General features: G+C 44.3%; 1 protein-coding gene across 6 annotated transcripts in view; it reads left to right on the top strand.

Annotated features, from left to right (window-relative positions):
- The first annotated feature begins 4,585 nt into the window (after positions 1-4,585).
- Positions 4,586-11,073, top strand: part of LOC118506270 (nephrin-like) — a 79,716-nt gene continuing 73,228 nt past the window's right edge. For 2 of the 6 annotated variants that reach the window (XM_036043178.1, XM_036043172.1), the window contains exons 1-2: positions 4,586-4,772; positions 7,000-7,796. The gene's annotated coding sequence lies outside the window, so the exon portion shown is untranslated. Of the gene's footprint in view, positions 5,010-6,603; positions 6,763-6,999; positions 7,797-11,073 lie in introns of those variants that run through there. The other 4 variants (XM_036043177.1, XM_036043174.1, XM_036043173.1 and 1 more) reach the window with 4 other exon arrangements.

The raw sequence follows: 11,073 nt of genomic DNA, 5'->3' as shown, positions 1-11,073 counted from the left end.
GCTCGTTGGATGTTGTCGTTTTTGGGTGGCGAAACCGAAAGCAAACGGAGTACGAGGAGAGAAAAGTTGGATGTTTAATTGCGAATCGTAAAACTTGCTCCATCGGGTCCTGCTGTCACCTGCAAGAGTTGTTTTGTAGTCCTCGAACTTGAGAAGCTGGCTTGTCGCCCCGGTATGCGTTTTGTGTGGCTCACCGTTCCCCTTTCGTCCTGGCGTTGATCGGAGTTGTTTTCACCTGCACGGTTGGCGGCTTTCGCAATGTGTGTGCACGATGGCGGATGATAACCAACGAAGACGACGATGGCGACGATGGCTTGTGTTGACTATTGCCCGTTTCGATGACGGAGGCCTGCAAAATGGGTGCGATTATGATGCTCGACCACAACACGCGGCACGCGCGTTCCAGTGCTACACCTGCTCCGGAGTAAATGACACCGGGATGTTTAAGCGGCTGAGCGATCTTGGGCGATATAGCTGTTCTGTTTTTTTCTTCTCTCTGTTGGGTAGGCTTCCTTTGCGGATTGATTGGCGGAAGTTGCGGCTGTGGCGTTGCTATTTTTGACAGGTGAATTCTTGTAGACGACGACGGAACGACGGGAATCATCCTGGGGACGGAAGTTATGGTTGCACTTATCATCTGCGCGGCAGTTTCCCACGGTTTTCGGTAGATAAGTACAGGGTGCGTTGCTTTCGGAAGCAAAATGCGCAAATGTTGCGGCTGAATTATGCTCACACACACACACAGACGGCTACCCGAGCCAACAGCAATTTTTTCGGTGCCAATCCATCAAAATTCACATGTGCAACCGAGCAGACCCGCCAGGGACCGATGCCAGGGACATTGTAATTGCTAGTGAGACTCGTTTCAAACGGTTACATCAGTGATCATGCTCGCTCGTTTTTTTCACTTTTCTTCACATTCTGCTATCGAATGGCTGCCTTATCGTCCGTCAGGCAGAAGTCACACTGCGGAACGTAACGCAACATCCTTGGGGTTTGGGAAATCAACGACCAGGGGACATGTTTTCTCTACTTGTCGTGCGCGTGTGTGTGTGTGTTAGGGACCCATGGGAACATTTGATGGTCGATTGTTGTTTTTTTTTGGGTTTGGATGGCCCCAAAAGGATCCCTCCATCCCTGCTGGGGTCTGTTTTAATCGATAAGTACAAAGCGGTCGGTAGGTAATGCAATAATAACACGAACTGTTGCAATGCACTGGGTAGGCTCGAAGTTTTGCTAAATAAGGTCAACGAGATGATGAAATGTATTGCAATTGGTGCGGTGATTGTGAGCAGCAATTCAGTTGCATACCATTACCGGTAACGGAGATGTTAATTTTAAAGATAAATTTTGGTGTAAAAGGTGGATTGATGGGTGGGAAAAGTGTTCCCATCGGAAGAATTGGGCGTAAATAAACACGTAGGTGTTTGGTATTCGTAGAAAGCTTGTTATTTCATGCACGCAATCAAACAAAAATGATTTAAATAATAGATGAATAGTTAACGCTGCAAGCAATTGCATGACTTTTTTGATTACATATTTTAATTAGGCTTAAAATATTTTAAAATTCAGCTAGTTAATATGTTCAAAAAGAAAATTACTCCTGAGAAATCATCTGGTTATAGTTAAAAGATCCAAATTCTTTATACAATTGTTTTGAACCTGGAACTATTTAATGTTCTATGTTCTTATCATATCTGTGAGGCATCGACATTATTAATTAGTAGCTCAAGAAATGATTTACGATGTCTCTTTTATTCAGCAATTAAGATTCTTGAGAATCTGTTGACTAGAGACAAATGAATTCTAGTGACACAAAGTATCTTTAAACTAACTAACCAATCTTCGATGACTTGTTTCTTTCTTTAAAAATGGTACTTCACTATTACAAAATGAGGACAAAGTGATTTTCCGGAAAATCTGGGAAATTTCGTGGACTGATGATTACTTTAGACGATTTAGACCAACATCACCAAGATGTTGTCATTTTGACGGTCGTACGTACACTGAGGTGGTGACGTAAACATATTTATTACGAACTAACTATAACAGCTATAACAGCGCCGGTCTTCACACGGCAGGACCGGGGTTCAAATTGCATCCAAATCGCCGCCTCCCCGAACGCAGGGCTGACTACGTTGCTACGGGTAAAATTAAGTCACAAAAAAACCAGAACTGGCAGACCGAGACCTCTAGAGGTAGAAGTATCACCGAAGAAGAAGAGGTCGAGTTAGATAATTTGTAGTAGTTGTAGTCATAGGTATGCCTTGTATTTTGACTATCCTTTATTATTTGGAGGATTTAAGTGAGGTACCTGAAGCAAAGGTAGCACCTTTTAATAATTTTTTGGGTCTTACCTGCAGTAACCTCAATGTTATCAGAGTCTTTGCCAGTCAAACCTGCTAAATTACGTTGAATTCCTACAGTGAAGCTACATTGTTATTCGTCGTCTAGGGATACATCCTACGATTCGTTCCCTTTATTATGTATTAAATGACATCTTTTGTACTAATATTATTTTGAACAAAGGTGCGGAAAGAGAGCTAGTGACTGAGAGTAGTGATTGCTCCAGACTTTTTGCCTTTTCCTCTTATGGATTACTCCATTTTTACCAAAACCTCCTTTTCGACATCTTCAAGGTGCAGTCAACTTGTCGTACGTTATTTTAAATTATTTTTTATAAATGTTTTATCCAATTCCTGACGACTACCATAAAAAATAAGAAATTTGGGAAGATATAGACATTTACAAATTATGTTTCAATATAATTCAAAGTAATACTCAAACAATTCATTTTTTTTTGTGTGATGCTCCTTATTGATTGTGGGTAATAGACAACAACAAACATTATCTAATAATATTTTAAAAGCCTTAGATTAAACCTTTAAGCCTTAAACCAACAATAGTAATTCTCTTTTCGTATTAATTTAAATTAAAAACAATTTAAACGAAAAAACATTTCAAAAATATTTTTTGCCTGAAAAATACATAAATACAAAATCAGTCCATCGAGTTGTTTGTTTATTTAAATTTTGTAACAAAAAACATTGAATTAAAACTCTGCTTGAGTGTTATACAACAAAAAAAAACAATAATTAATTATTCTGAAGTGTGAAGACGGTACAAATTGCTATTAATTCTGTGTAGTTAAGAAGGTGTAATAACTTTTTTACACAAGCAATGAGAGTTTTTGCCACTCCAGATGAACCAACCTGGTGGATGCAATTTTTTTATTAGATAACACCAACAGTTTAGTTATGGCTTGTTAGTTTCTCATCTACAAAAGTCAACATTACATAAATTAAATCTATTTACATGACTTCCAGGCGTATAATTGATAAGCGGTATGTTTTTTTTTCCTGTTCTGCTGCTGCACTGCCACTCTGATTGATCAAGTTGATAGAAAGGAGAAACGTATTCTTTCCGAAGCCTAGGGTAAAACATCATTATAATTTTACACTTTCAAACCCTTCAAAAAAGTCTTATGGTGCAGTAGAATATACCAGAACGGTCGGTGCAGCAGGAAGAGTAAAATCGTTTTTCGACACACTTGACCTCCAATTTCAACGTACGCGTTCTTCCGGATGAGATACCTGGCGTCCTCGGCGACATCGGTCTTGAAGGGAACATGCATGTATAGAAAAAAAAAAATACAAAAATCAACCGACCGGACCTAAAATTTCGGCACCATTTCTGTCCATCCCTTAGGGCGCTGTCGTAAAAGAGCGAGAAAGAGAGAGAGAGAGCGAGAGAGAAAGAAAGGGAAAAAACTTGAGGGCTAAGCGTCCGCGTGGCCAATATATTGTATTAATTATGATTCCCTTTTTGGCCGGTTCGAGGGTTCCCTGATGGAAGCCGATTGTTGCGCTTCACCCGTTGACGGCACGCATCGGGACGCTCGTTCTTAGGGTTGCACTTTTTTTTGTAGTTCTCGACGTCATCCCTCGGGTGTGTTGTAAGCTGCGTTTGGAAAGGGGAGAAAAACGAACAACAGAAAAGTAATAACGCAAATGCACGCCAGTGGTTGTGTTGGTGCGTTCCATCACCACCACCGGTTGACCGGTTTTCTAATTGCTACCGAAAGCAGGCAGCTCAACAGCATGTGCATCTTCTGTCCGTCCCTCCGGTGCAGGTTGTGCATTTCATAATAATTGCAGGTGGCCGGCTGGCTGCGTTGCGTCGGAAACGGCTTCATCCGGACGTCGATCGGTGTTCATCCCGTATGCGTCATGCGTTCATGCAACATGAGTACCACGAGCACCAGCTACACAACTCACCCATCCTCAACTGTTATACAAAGTTATGCGGCCGTGGTAAACATAGCACAGCATGATGAGCACTGGCGAACGTTTTCGGTGAGCAAAGCGTGGAAGACATTGCGCAAGTCAAGAAAGGCCTGCGAGAGTATGTGCGTACGCGGTGCTCGCTCCTGAGTGCCGCTCCGGAGCTCTCTCCAAGCTGAAGATTGAGACATCTCCGACCGTCGTCGTCGTCGCCCGCGCAGCATAGCGCCCGAGCATATCGTGCCCGAGCGGTTCGCCCATCTCCGCGCTGAGTCCGCTTGGCTCGGGCATTTTAGTAAGAACTTCATCTCGGAACCGAGCGGTTGGTCGTCGTCCGAAAGATTCGTCCCGGGACCCGGAACGACCCACTATACCTCTCGTCGCGTAGAAACCGTGTGCGTGCGCGTGTGTGTGTGTCTGTGTACGTGCGTGTAGTGTGCGTATGTGTGTCGTACAGTGCGTGTGCGCTGCGGCAAACGTAAGCAAAACGTAAGGCAGAGGAAAAAAAGGGCCAAGATTTCACCAAACCAGGCCTAACAAAGCCAAGCGGAGCAGTCGAGAAATTAGGCTTCTGCCTCAAGTTCAAGTGACAAAACCAACGACAGAAAAAAAAATTGACCAATTCCAGTTTGTGACTCACGGTGAGCGCGAAGACGACAACTTCGAAAAACCCCTATATATCTGCAGCCCACACGTCGTCCACGGCCGCCTTTTGTGGAGTCCACGGTAAAAGACCAGCACAAAATGAAGCGAGGAATAATATGAAGTTTTTTATATGCGTTTTTTTTGTCGGTATACTTTCTTGAGCTTAATGTTTTTTTTGTTTTTGGAAAACGGTCATCCCAAGAGAACGTTCGATCCATCTCGGCCAAATTTGGGGTCGAGACAGCCGAGTTGGTCACCATAAAACAGGCTCCCGGAGCAAGTGCTGCGTTTCGGTAGGGCAATTCTGAACCGAGGAACCGAGCGAATAGCGAGAAGCGAGAAATTACGTCCCTACGGCAGACGGATCGTCAGTTTCGTGCGTGGTTCAGGAAACGATCAGGTGCATGTTGTGTACTGCCAGTGGGATCTGATGTATGTGTGTGTGCGTTGTGCAGGTGCTTTTGAGGATGCAACCATCGTGCGTCCGGTTTGAACCTCTTTTTTGTGTGTGCTTTAAGTTCAAAACATTACTTCAAGGATTACGATCGAGCGTGTAATTTAGAAAAAAATGGATCCAAAGTAAGGAGCTTACTGCTCATCAAGTGTGAGAAGTTTGCTTGCCTAGCAACGGGGCCCAGCATACGTCAATAACACGGAAGGACAAACATCTCAGCCTACTGCAGAAGCCGCCTACTACGCTGCGAAAAGTCATCCGAAATACGGCACTGCTCTCTGCGTGTCGACTGGACTGTGTGTGTCCTTTCATCGTCGTCGTCGGCTTTCTCTAGTGTGTGTCGTCCTGCGGGATGGTGTAGCTGTGTTGGTGGATGTTTTTCCTGTTTGCTCCACGCGGTCACGAGGCCACCAGAGAAGCGAAAAAGTCGATCCCGTACTCCAAGAAGTTAGTGTCCCTTAAAGTTTGGGATCGTTGGCTGTGATAGTGATTGAGAAAACGGAGTGCGATTCTCAAATACAAGTCGGATCACTGATCCAGTGCCGTTCATCTAAACGAAAATCCGAAAAAAAACGGTGCCTACTGTGGATACTTGGATACTGTGCCCTTCCGTGTTACTGTGTGTGTCGTACACAGTGGTTTCATGCCTTTTTTGACAGTACTGGTGATCGTGCATGTGTGTGTGTGCCTGTGCTTGATTGGGAAAACTGTGTGCGTGATGTGTTTTGGGTGAGAAAAATCCTTGCAGACGAGAAAATCTCCTACAGCATCCGCGTTTTGCCGAAGTCACGTCCGAAAGGGACCTGTGTACGCGTGTGTTTACGAATTCGGGTTCGGCTTTTCCGTCGGAAAATCCATTCCTCTCGGAAACCCGAAACCCTCGGGTGAGAAAGAGCGTATGAGCGGTGTGAGTTTTTCCGCACGGGCCAACAAAAAAAAGGCTGGTCGCTTTCCACACACTCGGCGTGTGTGTGGTAGATGAGAAAATCGGCTGCAAGTGAGCAGTAAGTGAGTGCGAAAACGTTGAGGTGACATCGTGCTACAACAACAAAAAACAGGCATGAGGAACGTGTGTATCGTAGGTCCGGTGGAAAAATTCAAACCCCCATTCACCCACCCCACCGGGTTCCTTCTTCTTACACACACACTCACGTGAAGGGGAGCAGCCTAACCAACGGCATCTCGTCCTAGCCGGATTTTTCACTCTCGAGTTTTCGTGGCAAGCGTTGGACAGCGCAGCGGATGCTGGGATGTGGAAGCAGACAGTGCGAGGCTAACCGTTGGTGTGGCCGCCAACCGCGATGTTCGATGGTGCTACCTACACGGCCGCATAGTCGTCGCCGCCGTCCGTGCTTGCTTGTGCTAATATATGCTGCACGGGTAACAGCCGCTGCGTTTGACAGCTGGAAAACGCGAATCCTGTGTCGATAGTGTTTTCCGCTTCTTGCTGCTCACCGCTTGTGTTCACTGCGAGTGCCCAGTGTGTTCAGTTTGAGGGTTTCCCCCTCTTTTTTTTTTGGGAATCTATTTTCCCGATCGTGGAATGACACATCCTGGAATTCTGATTTCGATTGTGTCCCTAATCTCGTACCGTTCTCTTTTCCGTGCGCTTTTTAGGTAGTTTCGCTGGTTGGTGCGATGGATTTGCTTAGTGAAGTGTTGTAGCAAGTAGTGGAGTGGCAATTCCCTAGCGACCCCGGGGAAGAATAATATCATCCGGATAGGCGCGGGTGACATCGTACCGTGGCACACAGGAACACAGTCCTACGTACAGATATCCACCTTCCCTCCACACCCAACAACAAAAAAATCGCCCAACTGAAGTGAAGTGTGTACCCGGAGTGTGCGTGTGTGTTGGCGTGTGCGTGTGTTTCTGTATGAATCGTGAATCGTGAAGGTGTCAAATTTCATTATCCCAGCATCCCGGGCAGGAATTACACCGATGGCTACTGCTGTGCGTGAAGGTGGTTGTGAAGCAAATACGCCGAACGAAGCAGAAACAGTGCGCAACTAATGCGAAGGAATCGTTGACACATGGGATGGTGGTGTGTTACGGTAGTACGGTGTGAAATGATTTGCACGCAGCAGCAGCAGCAGCAGGAGAAAGATGCCCGGCGGTAACAACGTCCGTGTGGTGTGTTGTTGTTGCTCATGTTGATTGTCGTTTATTTGTCGTGGCGTGCCGAAAACTGTGCGAGTCGAGCCATCTGGGCAGGCAGATACCAGCTCTCTGCAGATATTATTAGTGGTGTGAGGGGTGAGAAGGTGTAGGGGAAGAGTGTGTGCGTGTGTGTGTTACGCGGGGAAACCGTCCCCATCGGTAAGGTGTATCCGTTGTGTTGATTTGTTCTATTAATCATCAGGATATAGTCAATATTGCTTCTTCCGGTTGTAAACATCGAATTTTTAGATAGGTGAGTAACGACGAGTGTGTTTGTGATGTCTGTTATCGTGTCTGTGGTTTTATTTATCCTGGTCCGTAGGGATGAAATCAAACACACGCGGATTGATTAGAATAGTTTTTGTGGCTTAATTAAAAACATTTCATTCGTTGATATGAGGAACTTATGGCTGGCCTGTGCAGGATACGATTTGCTGTCTTTCAAAACGAGTCTTTAAATGTAAATATACCTCCAAAGGTCTCAGTCTGCCCTTTCTGGCATTTCTTGAGTTGACTTTATTCGTTGCCAGATGTACAGTTCTGCGTACGGTTAGGAGGTCCGGACGAGACTCGATGCCCGACTAGAAGTTTTCGGTTACCTCTTAGGAAATGTTAAGTCCTCGTACAGTTTAGCCTGATTGAGACGAACAAAAGTGTGTTATGATGAAGATATACAACTTCAAATGAATCAACAGAATCGTATCTATTCTTCATCCAGATATGCGTTATTAGCAAGACTTGCTTGAAAATTAAACTTGTGGAAAATAAGTGATATTTTTGTTTGGACAGATGTCTTATCATGAACAGACTGCAAAGTAGTGTATTTCCATACTCATGATTGGTAAGAACAGTTACGGCATTTGTGATACGACATCTGAAGTGAAAGCTTACGGGGAATAACTTATTGCTGATTGTACGAGATAATAGTGATGTCTTTGACAGTAGCGATAAAGACCGTTCCTTAATGATGTTGTACCTGAGGATGTGTTTTGTTACAAGAGAGAGAGAGCGATCAAGGCCCAAAAGATCCCCTGAGTCCTTAGACGTAACGCTATAAGCCTTTCCTTTAAGCATTAGAATCTTACCAATGGGCAGGGATTGGCATATCCCGGGACTTAATGGCGAGAAATATCACAATATTGAATTCAAATTTTGAATTGGAGCGGCTTTAAAATAGTTCTATGTGAGTAACAGTTTATGCAGTTTTTTTTTTTAAATAAAATCAGTTTTATTGATGATGAATGCATCCTAAAGTAAGCTCAAATTTGTCAAAAAACAGACAGGTAACTTAATTCTTGACGACCAAAGTGATTTCAGACGAACATATTTGAAAATGTGGTAGTAACCCAAATTTCCCTGTAGGTTTAAGGTTGAGTTCGACGAAATTCAAAGTTTCTTTTGCTTGATATGTTTTTTTGCTGAAACAAACTTAACTTGATAATTGATTTAATATCAGTGAAGAAAAGTAGAACGGCGATCTACTAAATTTCCTCGAAAATGATTGCATTGCATTGAATGATGAAACTTTGCAGCAGATGGAATTCGAGAACATTTTTACATAGTGATTTTTTACTTCAATATTGTATAAGAATTAAGATGATTTCAAATTAAAAAGGACAAAATTTTCCCAAAATTCAGTGGATATGAGGATGTGTTTTATTATATGTCATATGTATATGTTTTATCATATGTCATATGGATATGAGAAATGAATAGTGGGTACTAATTGTTCTCTTGAGCCAAGTTATCGTTTGCATTGTTTTTGTTGTTACCCGGTAAAATGCTCCTTTTTATCAGAAATACCCCCCTCATTAGATGGGAAAGCCTTCGCAAGCTTTTGTTAAATTTTTTACACCCATTCGATGCAGCCATTGAGCCGAATATCCTTCAACCTTAATTACCACCAATCACGAGTTCATCAATTTTCCTGCACGCACCCATCCAGCCAGCCGTTTTTCTTCTTGTTCCTCTTCTGGTGGGCGCCAATTTAGATAGGGGTGAAGAAAAAAATGAACCCAGCAATCTCGCACATAGAAACGAAAAGGAGGATATCCGTCCTCTCAACCGGTCGGGCACTTGATTGGGAAGGCGCTGCAAGTTGATTTTGTGCTTTACCGTTAACTCCTCGTTAGCGTATCGGTAGGCGTGTGCTTTCCCGGAAATGATTTATGGTAAGCAATGCTCACAATTTACACATCCAGTGCGCCGGCCTTCACCGAAGGATGCTGCCAGCCAGAAGAAGCCAACGTCAGCCTGTGATGTACGGGAATGTCTTCGCTGCTGGGGTCTTTTCTGCTTGGTGGTGGGAGTTTTCCTTGTTTTCTGTGCTGTAGGTCGAAAGATTTTCCCTCTGACGAAGCAGATAAAATTATCCTGCTACTGCGCTACGGTGGCGTGGCGCGTCCTTGGGTGTTCGAATTTTCGCCATTTGTTTCCTTGAAGACATTCTTGAGGCGAAAAAGCTTTTCCTTCCAGTCCCGTCATTTCAGCTCACCAAGACACAATCACCCCAGTGTGCAAACAACACAGGATAGAGAAGTGAATAGATAATAGGAATGAATTTATCAAAAATAATTTTGACAATTCTTCGGGGCTCCTGCCACGGCACGTTCGCTTCTGCAAGGATCAAAACGCAGGACGGAGCCGTCATGAGTGACGGCTCGCTTCTAAAAAGGGCTTAGGAACTTCCTTAACAACTCGTGCTAGGGCAGGACGGTTTCGTGGAACCCGGAGCATCACTAGTAGCTTCCCGAAAGCAGGGAGGAAGTCTATGAAAAAAATGAGGAAGAAAAATGTAACAAATTAGATATAATTCTTATCAATCTAAAGCATCACTTAAACAAGCGCCCCCAGTCCAAGTCTTGCAGGCGTGCAGGCATTCGGCAATCAACCGTCGCTTTGTCCTCGGCATGACGGGTGGGATCGACCCTCCTTGGACTAAATTTTTCTTTCCTTTGCCATCCCGAACGTTCGTCGAGGGGGCGATTTCGGTGTGTGTGTGCTGCTTTTCTTTCCCAATAACGCAACGCATGCCGTGACCGTACTTATCGCTCACTAGGTGGTACGAAGCGCAATGGATGTTTGCTGGAAAATTTGTGCTACGATTTTAGAATCGGGAAAAGCCAGCCCCGGCGCGGAGCGAGCTGGAGGTGAATTAAAAATATGAAAATAAACCTCCACGCACGCACGCACACACGGCTGCTAAGGAATTATGATGATGGAAAAGAGCATGGTTCTCCTCCGGGCTTGGGCCGTTTCTATCGGAACCGATGCTTGCATGGTCGGTTTATCTCCTACCGAGCGTATTCTGTTTTGTTGCATATGTTCCACCTATTAGTTAGTCCGCGAAGCCTCGGAAGATGGGTTCGCTTCAAGTCTTAGCTAATTTTACGCCTGTCTTTTACTTTGCTCGGATAATATTATTCCATGCGAGACGCCGAGTTCGGCGAGTTTTCACGATTGCGTGAAAATTTATGCTCTTGGCTATGGTATGTTGAAGGTGAGCAATGTACCGAGCGGGAATTGACCAG

Source organism: Anopheles stephensi, chromosome 2 (genome assembly GCF_013141755.1).
Source record: "Anopheles stephensi strain Indian chromosome 2, UCI_ANSTEP_V1.0, whole genome shotgun sequence".
Classification (NCBI taxonomy): Eukaryota; Metazoa; Arthropoda; class Insecta; order Diptera; family Culicidae; genus Anopheles; species Anopheles stephensi.
The sequence above is the reverse complement of the archived record's forward strand: the minus strand, read 5'-3'. Positions and strand labels throughout refer to the sequence as shown.